The sequence below is a fragment of the Oratosquilla oratoria genome, chromosome 4 (genome assembly GCF_046742065.1).
Source record: "Oratosquilla oratoria isolate Oo_2021 chromosome 4, ASM4674206v1, whole genome shotgun sequence".
NCBI lineage: Eukaryota > Metazoa > Arthropoda > Malacostraca > Stomatopoda > Squillidae > Oratosquilla > Oratosquilla oratoria.
This window is the reverse complement of record NC_134780.1, coordinates 58,337,523-58,347,163: the sequence shown is the minus strand read 5'-3', so window position 1 is coordinate 58,347,163 and position 9,641 is coordinate 58,337,523. Positions and strand designations below refer to the sequence as shown.

The following is a 9,641-nucleotide window of genomic DNA, read 5'->3' as shown; positions in this document are numbered from 1 at the left end:
GGCGACGCACAAGACCCTCAGATGTTGTCGGAGGCCCTCTCCTCAGAAAAGCAGTTGCGGGGCAATGCTTGAGGTAGTGGTTCAGGGTGGCTTCGGGGTGGCTGCAATGACTGCATCTTCTTTCTTCAGGAGTGGAGTTAGTCTTTATTTCCCAGAAACAACGGTCCTCCAGTCGCTTCGCTGTTTCGGCGCCGCGCGCAGGTCTACCGACGACGTCTGCTTTGCCATCTCTGACGTCACGAAGCGAATGGCCCAGTGTAGGGAAGTCTCTCTTATCTTATATTCGTCTTAATTTCATAACAAAAGCTTCGCCCCCGGGTGGGCTCGAACCACCAACCTTTCGGTTAACAGCCGAACGCGCTAACCGATTGCGCCACGGAGGCACATCCTACGATCAGGTGCTTTTCAGTTTATGAAACATTAGACAAAAATCTTAATACGATAGTAGTTTATTACCATCGTGATATGTGGACTATACTCGGGGGGTGGAGGTGGGTAGGATGCGTTGGTTCAATCGCGCACCTACACCATTCTCCACGATTTCCCCAAGAAAGCTCCAACTATTATTCCAAACACCTCTCGGTAGAATTGGTGAACTTGTAACAGCCGTGAGTTTTGTGTGAATCTTCTTTGTTTCCACTGAGAGTTGTCTCTTGAGGAATGAAATCAACGCCATTGACCGCGTCTATACCACCATGGGCAATGCCAATCCTTCGCAGGAATTCCTGGTATGACTCACAGTCACGCACCACACTACTTTGGTATGTGAAGTTTTTCCAAGACCTTAATTTCCACGCTACAAGCATCGTCTGACTGAACTGACTCAGCAAGCCCCCAACACTTGGACCATAGCCTAAGTTCAGGAGGCCCAAATGTCTCGCTTCATTGTACAATGACCTCCAAAGAGTCCGCAGAAGGAAAGGATCATCAACAAAGACAACGTCGGTGACCTGAGTGTTGCCAGCGGATACTCCTCTATGACACTGATTAACAATAATGTCCAATACCCATTCCATGTAGGTGTTGGAAAGTGTCGGAGCAGGGACGCACCTTGCCTACCTCCTAAACTAACAGTAAAGATGCCTAAGACGCTTCCTCCACACCTCATAGTGTTCTCTGTCCAAATGTAAAGACCAGGCACCCAACCAATAATCCTCGTAGGAATCCCATAGATCTACAACTCCAAAAACACCTCGATATACAGAATCTTACGCATTCTTGAGATCAAAACATACTGTAAGTAACCTAAGTTGAAACGAACATGAAGTGCTAGAATTTGTTTAGTTGTTTTTTCATCAGGGTGTCCAACACACACTCCTCACAGGCGGAAGACTAAGTGGGAATGGCAGTTTTGTCCCTGACAATCTATGCGGCAGAAGGTACTGGGTAACACAGTACAAGCAGAAGGGCAATTAGCCTTAACCTGGCAAGTTCACACAGTTAAGAATCCTACTTTGAAACTGGTGTCACACCTGTTCCTTGTGACGCGTTGGTATCCTCTATTACACAATGTGAATTAGAGTTTGAATGTAATGGCTATCTGTGACTGCTACCTGACGTGCAGCCTATACATCTAAAGTAACCTGGCAAGTTCACACAGTTAAGAATCCTACTTTGAAAATTGAGTCACACCTGTTCCTTGTGACGCGTTGGTATCCTCTATTACACAATGTGAATTAGAGTTTGAATGTAATGGCTATCTGTGACTGCTACCTGACGTGCAGCCTATACATCTAAAGTAAAAGCGATAAATTTTGCTTTCCCCTGTGTGACTGCCAAGACTCATCGGCAAAATTAAAATTCCCCGGCGGCGACCAAAATAAACCTTTTCAGATGCTTCCGGCAATGAATGGTTTGAAAGCAGCAACTCGCAGCCCCAATTTCAGAGTGGAATCTCAATCAACACCTTTGCTACCAAGCGCGAGGGGCAGTGGTGAAACAGGTAAATCATATCATCTTGCGGCTGCCAGAAGAAAAGGGCATGTCCCGGTACAGGAACTTAGGAAACAATGAATTACTCGTACAATGGCTTGATATACATACACACGGCTGTTAACCGAGAGGTTGGTGATTCGAGACGACACAGTTGTGTTGCTTATCAAAAATAAAAATTCGGCACCCGATTAAGTAATAGTCTTGACAACATGTTCGCTATATACTACATCGATCCGCATCGCCACAACATATGTTTTTTGTCTTGTCTAACTCCTTCTATTTATGTTTACGTCAAATCTATTCCTATTTTAGGATCTAAAATTACCTGGCCCGCATGGGGGTCGAACCCACGACCTCCGCGTTATCAGCACGGCGCTCTAACCAACTGAGCTAACGGGCCACGTTAAATAGAGGGAGGTACGCCCTAAATAAACACAGATGTACGTACATATACCAAAGGTTTTTTCCCCCTCACAAGGGAGGTAGTCAAAAAACAAAAGCAAACCACTCCCACCCATTCCATCCCCAACATACCCCAGAGAGAGAGAGAGGGAGAGAGAGAAGGGGGTAGCGAAGACGAGAGAAGGAGAAGGAAGTAGAGAGAGAGAGAGAGAGAGAGAGCGAGCGAGAGCGAGAGAGAGAGAGAGAGAGAGACAGAGAGAGAGAAAAGGAAATAGTGAGGACGAGAGAGGGAGGAAGAGAGATGACGTCACTGTAAGTCTCTGCACGATATCCATTGTTCGCCCTGATCACCTAGAGCAGGTCCACCCGCACGCACACGTGCACGACGCACAAATAAACCTAAAAACGAAAACAAAACCATCCGTGTGTACAAAATGAAAGGGAGCAAAGACAAAAAGAGACGAGAGCCTACGAGCATTGCTCCAATCCTTTATATTACAATTAGGTCAATACAGCGCAGGCATACACAGTATATCTATTCGGAATCAGCTTTTTTCATTCTCCAAAGGTCAGGCTTCAGCAATATCTAACCCAGCGGATGTGGATGATCTAAACCAATGTCCTCGCCGCACCGCCTTTTCTTTACCAAACTGTACTGACATACCTCAAACACATACAAACACTCACACACATCTATATGAATGATTGTAACATATACGTATACTCATACCTATGAACATATATGAATCTGCAGATGTGTGTGTGTATGTGTGTGTGTGTGTGTGTGTGTGTGTGTGTGTGTGTGTGTGTGTGTGTGTGTGTGTGTGTGTGTGTGTGTGTGTTTGTGTGTGCGTGACCTTTCCCCCATGAAGCCCTCCCCTATCTATCGTATTTCTTCCTTCATTCATTCACTCTTATCCTCTCCCTTTCCATTCTCTCATCACACAACTTCTTCTCCCATCATTTCCTTGTTAACAATGCCACCTCTTCCGTGCTTAATGTCTTCCACTCCTTTCTTTGCCTTTCCAGGAAATTTTGTGACATTTCTCCATACCAAGCATTGATTTTTTTTCTTCTCTTTCCTTCTTTCTTCTTTCCGGTAGTGGTGCTGTGCGAACATGTACAGTACATTATTACTTTTCTTTTATCAAGTCCTTCAACGACCAATGAAAAAATATACATCTTAGGTGAAATACCGACAATAAATCACTTGGTAAAAGAGACAATCCTAGGTAGTTTGTCAAGAGTATTAAAAGTATGCAGCCTTCAAGGTGCGACGTATTAAGAAGAATAAAGAAATGAAACCACAACAGTCATTTATATCACACGAATGCTGTATAATTTCCCCTGCCTGTCCCTACTTGACTTTAATTAACACACCCCACCCCCATCCTACCCTAGCAAGTAACCCACAAAGACTAATCCTTTTTTTCCGTGACCTGGGGTCAGTTCCCCCGATCCCCCCCACCTCTTTCTGCCATCTACCGATTCCATTCAGTTCAAGAATCATCACTCCAGCAACAGAAGTAATCAAAGGAAATCCATAATACTTTTCTTTCCCACTAGAAGCCTCCGTGGCGCAATCGGTTAGCGCGTTCGGCTGTTAACCGAAAGGTTGGTGGTTCGAGCCCACCCGGGGGCGGAGCTTTTGTAAAGGTCATCCATCCCTGGTCAAGTGACGTCATCGGTGTCTTCATCCTCACGAAGCACTGACGTCACACAGGCAAAGCCCTTTCAATACCAAGATGGAATTTATTGTTACTAACGCTTGATTATTCCATTCAGCTTTGTAGACGAATGTAAATTAGAATACTGTTGAAAGTGTTCTCAGAGGAGTCATATTCTAATTATTCAAATGGAGGTTGGAGGTAGGATGTTGAAGGAAAAATACCCCAATGTGATAACTCCTTAAGAATATCCTAACGGAAACTTCTCCCACAGGCATTTCATACATTTCATGAAGTTCGGTTCTAACTAGACTAATTACTAACTACCAAGTCTTTTGGGTAATTAGATCATCCTTTCACTAGCGAAAGAGACTTGAAAGGCTCATTATCCGTGCCGTCAAACGATTTTATTCAGCTGTGGCAACTCCTTCTCTAGTCTGAAAATAGGTGGCAAAGATAATGCATATATTAAAAAATTGAGATAGCAATTTTTCTATAGGGAGATCTTGACAAGAGTTATAATTGTAGCTAAGAATAAGAAATTATTTTTAATGGAAGGAGGAAGGGATGGAGGGCCATCACAGAGCTATTCAATGGATGAAACATTTGTGAATGTATTGGAATAAAGGGGCCAAGGTGTATTAGTTTTAGGTAATTTGTTACCTGAAAAATTAAGACCCCAACAGAGCTGTAGATAAGTCAGTGGCATTTCACAGCAATGATAAGAAAAAATCAAATTGAAAAAACAAAATAAAACAATTAAAAGATAGAATAAATAACTAATAATGATAGTGATAATAATGATTAATAATAATAATAATAATAATAATAATAATAATAACGATAATAATGATAATGATAATAATAATAACAATAACAATAATAACAATAACAATAATAATAACAACAACAACAACAACGACGACAACAACAACAACAACAACGACGACGACGACGACGACGATGGTGATGATATTCTTTTGGGACTTTATTGGCATCCTTACGGAGCAGTCACGCAACATTCTTTCACGATTTAAAACTACTCTGATCTATTAACTTCTACTAACCCTCCGTACTGCTCTCCTCCTTAAACCTCTCCTTTGCTACCTTCTAGATCTACGACTCCACCTCTTTGGTGCTATATTGTCTCCGAGGCTAGAAACGCCGGTTATATCGAACGGAAAATCTCTCCCATTCACCCCCCTCTCCCCTCCCCGTCTCTCTGTGTCTCTCTCTCTCTCTCTCTCTCTCTCTCCCTTTGCCTCTCCCCTTTCCTCCTCTCTCTTTCCCTCTGCTTGTCTATTCGTGTTTCTCCCCTTTCTTCTATTCCTCTCTATCTCGCTTCCTTTCCATCTCTTTTTTTCTCTTCCTCTCATTCCCTCACTCACTCATTTTCACCCTCCCTTCTCTCCTACCTCTCCCTCTATCTCCATCCTTCCCTCGCTGTATCTCCCCCCCTCTCTCTCCCTCTCTCTCTCTCTCTCTCTCTCTCTCTCTCTCTCTCTCTCCGTCCCTCTGACCTTTTCTCTCCCTTTCTCTCACCGTCTCTGTCTTTTTCTTCCTCCCTACCTACCTCTCTTCTTCTTTCTTTCCGTCTCCTTCTATGTCCCTTCCCCTCCCTCACTCACTTCTTCTTCCCTTCTCCTTCCCTCTCTCCTTCTCTCTTCCCTCCTCGACCAACAATCATTCAAATTTCACGTCTGGAAATAATTGCTAGGCTTTTCCTACACTGACTAGACTTGTGATCTTTCCGAAAGCTTGTTAGGAAGTGAGACTTAACATTAAGCACAGAGTATAGTTTCATTTGACAGCATTTGTGAATTTGTGCCTCATTTGATATACAGTGTCGAGGCAAACCCTCTGAAACTCAGGATTCCACTTCCCTGACCAGCAATTAGAGAGCATATGTAAGATCAATTGCCCCGGTTCGCTTAATAGCTTCGGTTCTTAATGACAAAAAAAAAAATAATAATAACATATGTTTAGTTTTTGCTGATAAAACTGAAAACTTGGCAGACTTCAAGAACAAAGCTGTCAGCTTTTTGTTCAGTGTTAAACACGAAGCCCTTGTTCTTCCTTGAACACTTTGACCAAGAAGCTTTGTTCACCGCTGAACACAGGAGGTGCCCATGTCCATTCGTTTCACTAAACAATGAATGGGACAAATGCAAGCATTGTTCATTACTAACAGAGGGGTAGCAAATTTACTTCAGCGTTAAAGACACACGACAGCCTGGCTTTGTCATTGATCATAAACGTATCAACGGTTGCTTCCTTAACTTGAGTCCTTTGTTCAACAAGGAATTAACGCAAATCAACTGTCATACATTAACAAGCTTATGGATATACAGGGCTCCCTTATTTGTACATTACCAAGCACAGGAATACCAGTTCCTTGTCCTTACAGTATACCAGAGTGTCAATCAATACCCACCACCAAGTAAATGAACACCAAATCGTACTCGATATTAACCTTTGTACATTGAACAAAATGAGTATAATAATGTAAAATGACTAAGCATAGATCTACTGCACCACAATCACAATGCAAGCGTGCTAAAAAAAATCCATTACCAGACACAGGGATAAGCTCACCATTCCACTCTCACGCTGTGGGAAGTGAGAAACCACTGGTAGGGCAAGCCTTGTCAGTTGCGGCAAACCGCTGTTTTTTTTTTTTTTTTTTTTCCCGATGTTTGGGTCGCCTCCACACCTGGCCAAGGCTGTCGGGAACTAACGCAAGAAGCACGCAGCCGGTCCCGGGAATCGAACTCACAACCACCTGTTCATGAGTTCGACACGGTATCCACTGGGCTACCGCGCAGGGATGCTAGCTACTTTCTATATATATATATATATATATATATATATATATATATATATATATATATATATATATATATATATATATATATATATATATATATATATATTTTTTCATTAGCAAGTACACGTGGAATGAGATAAGGACAAAAAGGACGTTAAGACAAAGCGCGAGTTTTGTATAAAAAAAAAAGGTGTGGGGGGGGGGAGGCACAGACAGAAGGCGTGAGGCAGAGCACCATAAGGAAAGGGCGCAGAGCATGTTGGTATCACTCACTCTCACGGGGTCGAGTTTTCCACACACTCCACACACCTATCCACCCCTCCACCATCACTTACACTCTCGTGAACGTTTGTCTGAATTCAGGCGCCTTTCCCTCAATCCATTCTGGGATGGCTCTCCTTTTCCCTTTGGCATTTGTGTCCGCATGAGTCTGTAACTCATGGTTACGATTTCCTAACTGGAAGGACAAAGAGAGTTGCTACATATAAAGGCTTCTAGTTATCGTGTATAAGCTTAGGAACATCAGAGAGATCAGGATATTACGGGTTGCAAATTTCATTAACGTTGTTTCTGTGATGTCAGATGGATTTTCTAAATGCCTGAGCTTAGGGCCGAGGTGTTCGAGTCCGCGAAAAGGTCAGCCAGTGACAGCAGAGGGCACAAGACGTTGAAATATCGCCAAAGACACGTGCGAGTAACGGTTGAGATGTTGAAGAATTTTATTAATAAAGGAGAAGTCGAGTATGTGTCCAAAGGAAGAAAGGTGTGTGTCAGAGAACGATAAGGTAATATTGCTTTGGAAACCACGTGCAGAGATGTGGAGGAACTATTGCTTGGAAACGCTGAAATACACTTCAATTTCTAACTGAATATATTTGAAACAAATAAAGTTAGATGTCTCATTCTTACCTTTCGAGTAAAGTGAACTTTTGATGAGAAAGTCTACAGAATGACGTAGAAAAATGAAGTGCTGTCATTCATATAGGGGTGTATAAAGCGAGTTCTGCGGTTGAGTATGTTGCTCTTGAACGCGACGAGTATACAAATAGAAAATTAATTCAGCAGCTGAATCAGTCAAAGAGAGGTTAATCTATAGCCGTTGATAACTACTGAAGCCTAAGTCAACTCGCACACCAACGCAACCAGTTGCATGAAACCAGTCGCACGCATTTTAACTTATTTTATTATTAATATTGACATTATCATCATCATTTTTCTAACTTTCTAGTACATGGGTCTTCTTCCTAATATCATACTCGGCGCGATATTGTCTTCAAGGATAGAAAAGATGCAACTGCTGCGGCGTCGTAAGCAATTGGTTTCATGCAACTGGTTGCGTCGGAGTGTGGGTGTGCGAGCTGCCTAAAACGGAGACTTCTGAGAAAGGAAAGTCATTCTATGAGAGTTCTTGGCTTACCGAATCATTCTGGTAACCCATTGGAATTTGCAGATACTTCGTTAATATGTTCCACCAGTAAAGTGTAATGGTCGAAATTTTCTGAACATTTGTTAGTAAGGCCAGTAGTAAGCAAGACAGAAATCTTCAGTTGACGACTGAAAATTGAGTTTGACCTCGAGGACCCAAAGTTTCGCGTTGGCTTCCGAGATGGCTTAGCCACTTATCAAGGTCAACTGCGCGGGTTCGAATCCTGATCACGGCAACGATCAAGAGAGCGCCTCTACTCTTGAGTTTAGTCCCCATCCGCCAAAACCAAACTTCCTTCGTAAAGCTACGGTTACACTAGTCAACGGAATGTTTGGATTCCAATGATTCAGTTGGATTTAGTCCAGGGTTGGAGTGTAACCGTAGCCTGAATCATTGAAAACCAACTATTCCGTTGACCAGTGTAACCGTAGGAACAGTTTTAAATGTCCCGTCCATTATCCAAAATTGAGCATTTTCAAGTTTTTTCATATTAAAACAAGTAGTAAATATCAGTATTTTGTCGTCTCCAACACTTGATTCTTTTATTAGAAATGGCTCACCAGACAGTGTTTGTTGGTACTCAATTGGAATCGATATTTCATCCAAATCAGTTGGCTCTACTGGTCCCTCTTTACGCATTCTGCTTACTATTTTCTTGAGAGCCCCTTTCTTCCCAATATACGGTACAATAGAAGAATCAACTGAACTACACACGTCTTGAATTATTTGGCATGGTTTGTCACTGGTTTCAATAGCTCTTTGTTTTATTTTATTACGGCACTTCACTACATCGATTCGACTGGCTTCCGCAGATCCACAAGTATGATCACTTTGTTTTGTTACAATGTGACAATTATCTTCACAGTGAGTTACGGCAGATCCTTTACATGATCTTGTTTCGCATCGCCAGTAAAAATGTTTCTTTACCCCTTGTCTTTTGAACCCTTTTTGAGCGCAATGTAAACAGATAACCATCTGCAGCAAGCTTTTCCTTTCCTCTTTCGGATAGCACAATTTCACACACAGGAAACTTCATGCTAAGGGCTTAGGAGAATACTCCAAAATGCAAATACTCTAAAACAAAGTAAGAAAGAACTTCGACACAAACTATCTCTTAGTTAAATCGGTAGTTAGAATAAAGAAATTTTGCACAAACTATCCTTTAGGTGAAGTGGTAGTTAGCTATGGTAATTAGACGAATCGTATATTTGGTTTTAGACCAATTCGCTTTGGACCAATCTTAGTTAATTCGGTAGTTAGAATAAAGAAATTTTGCACAAACTATCCTTTAGGTGAAGCGGTTGGTTTTAGACCAATCGTGTTGTTGGACCAATCGTACTATTGGACGAGATGGTTTTAGACCAATTCGCTTTGGACCAATTGG

At 42.2% G+C, this 9,641-nt stretch overlaps 3 non-coding genes across 3 annotated transcripts; 1 reads left to right on the top strand and 2 right to left on the bottom strand.

Annotated features, from left to right (window-relative positions):
• Nucleotides 1-309: 309 nt before the first annotated feature.
• Nucleotides 310-383, bottom strand: TRNAN-GUU (transfer RNA asparagine (anticodon GUU)). The gene has a single exon. It is a non-coding gene; the product is annotated as a tRNA-Asn (tRNA).
• Nucleotides 384-2,261: 1,878 nt separating this feature from the next.
• TRNAI-GAU (transfer RNA isoleucine (anticodon GAU)) lies at nt 2,262-2,335 on the bottom strand. Its single transcript has one exon. It is a non-coding gene; the product is annotated as a tRNA-Ile (tRNA).
• Nucleotides 2,336-3,905: 1,570 nt separating this feature from the next.
• TRNAN-GUU (transfer RNA asparagine (anticodon GUU)) lies at nt 3,906-3,979 on the top strand. The gene has a single exon. It is a non-coding gene; the product is annotated as a tRNA-Asn (tRNA).
• The last annotated feature ends 5,662 nt before the right edge of the window (nt 3,980-9,641 follow it).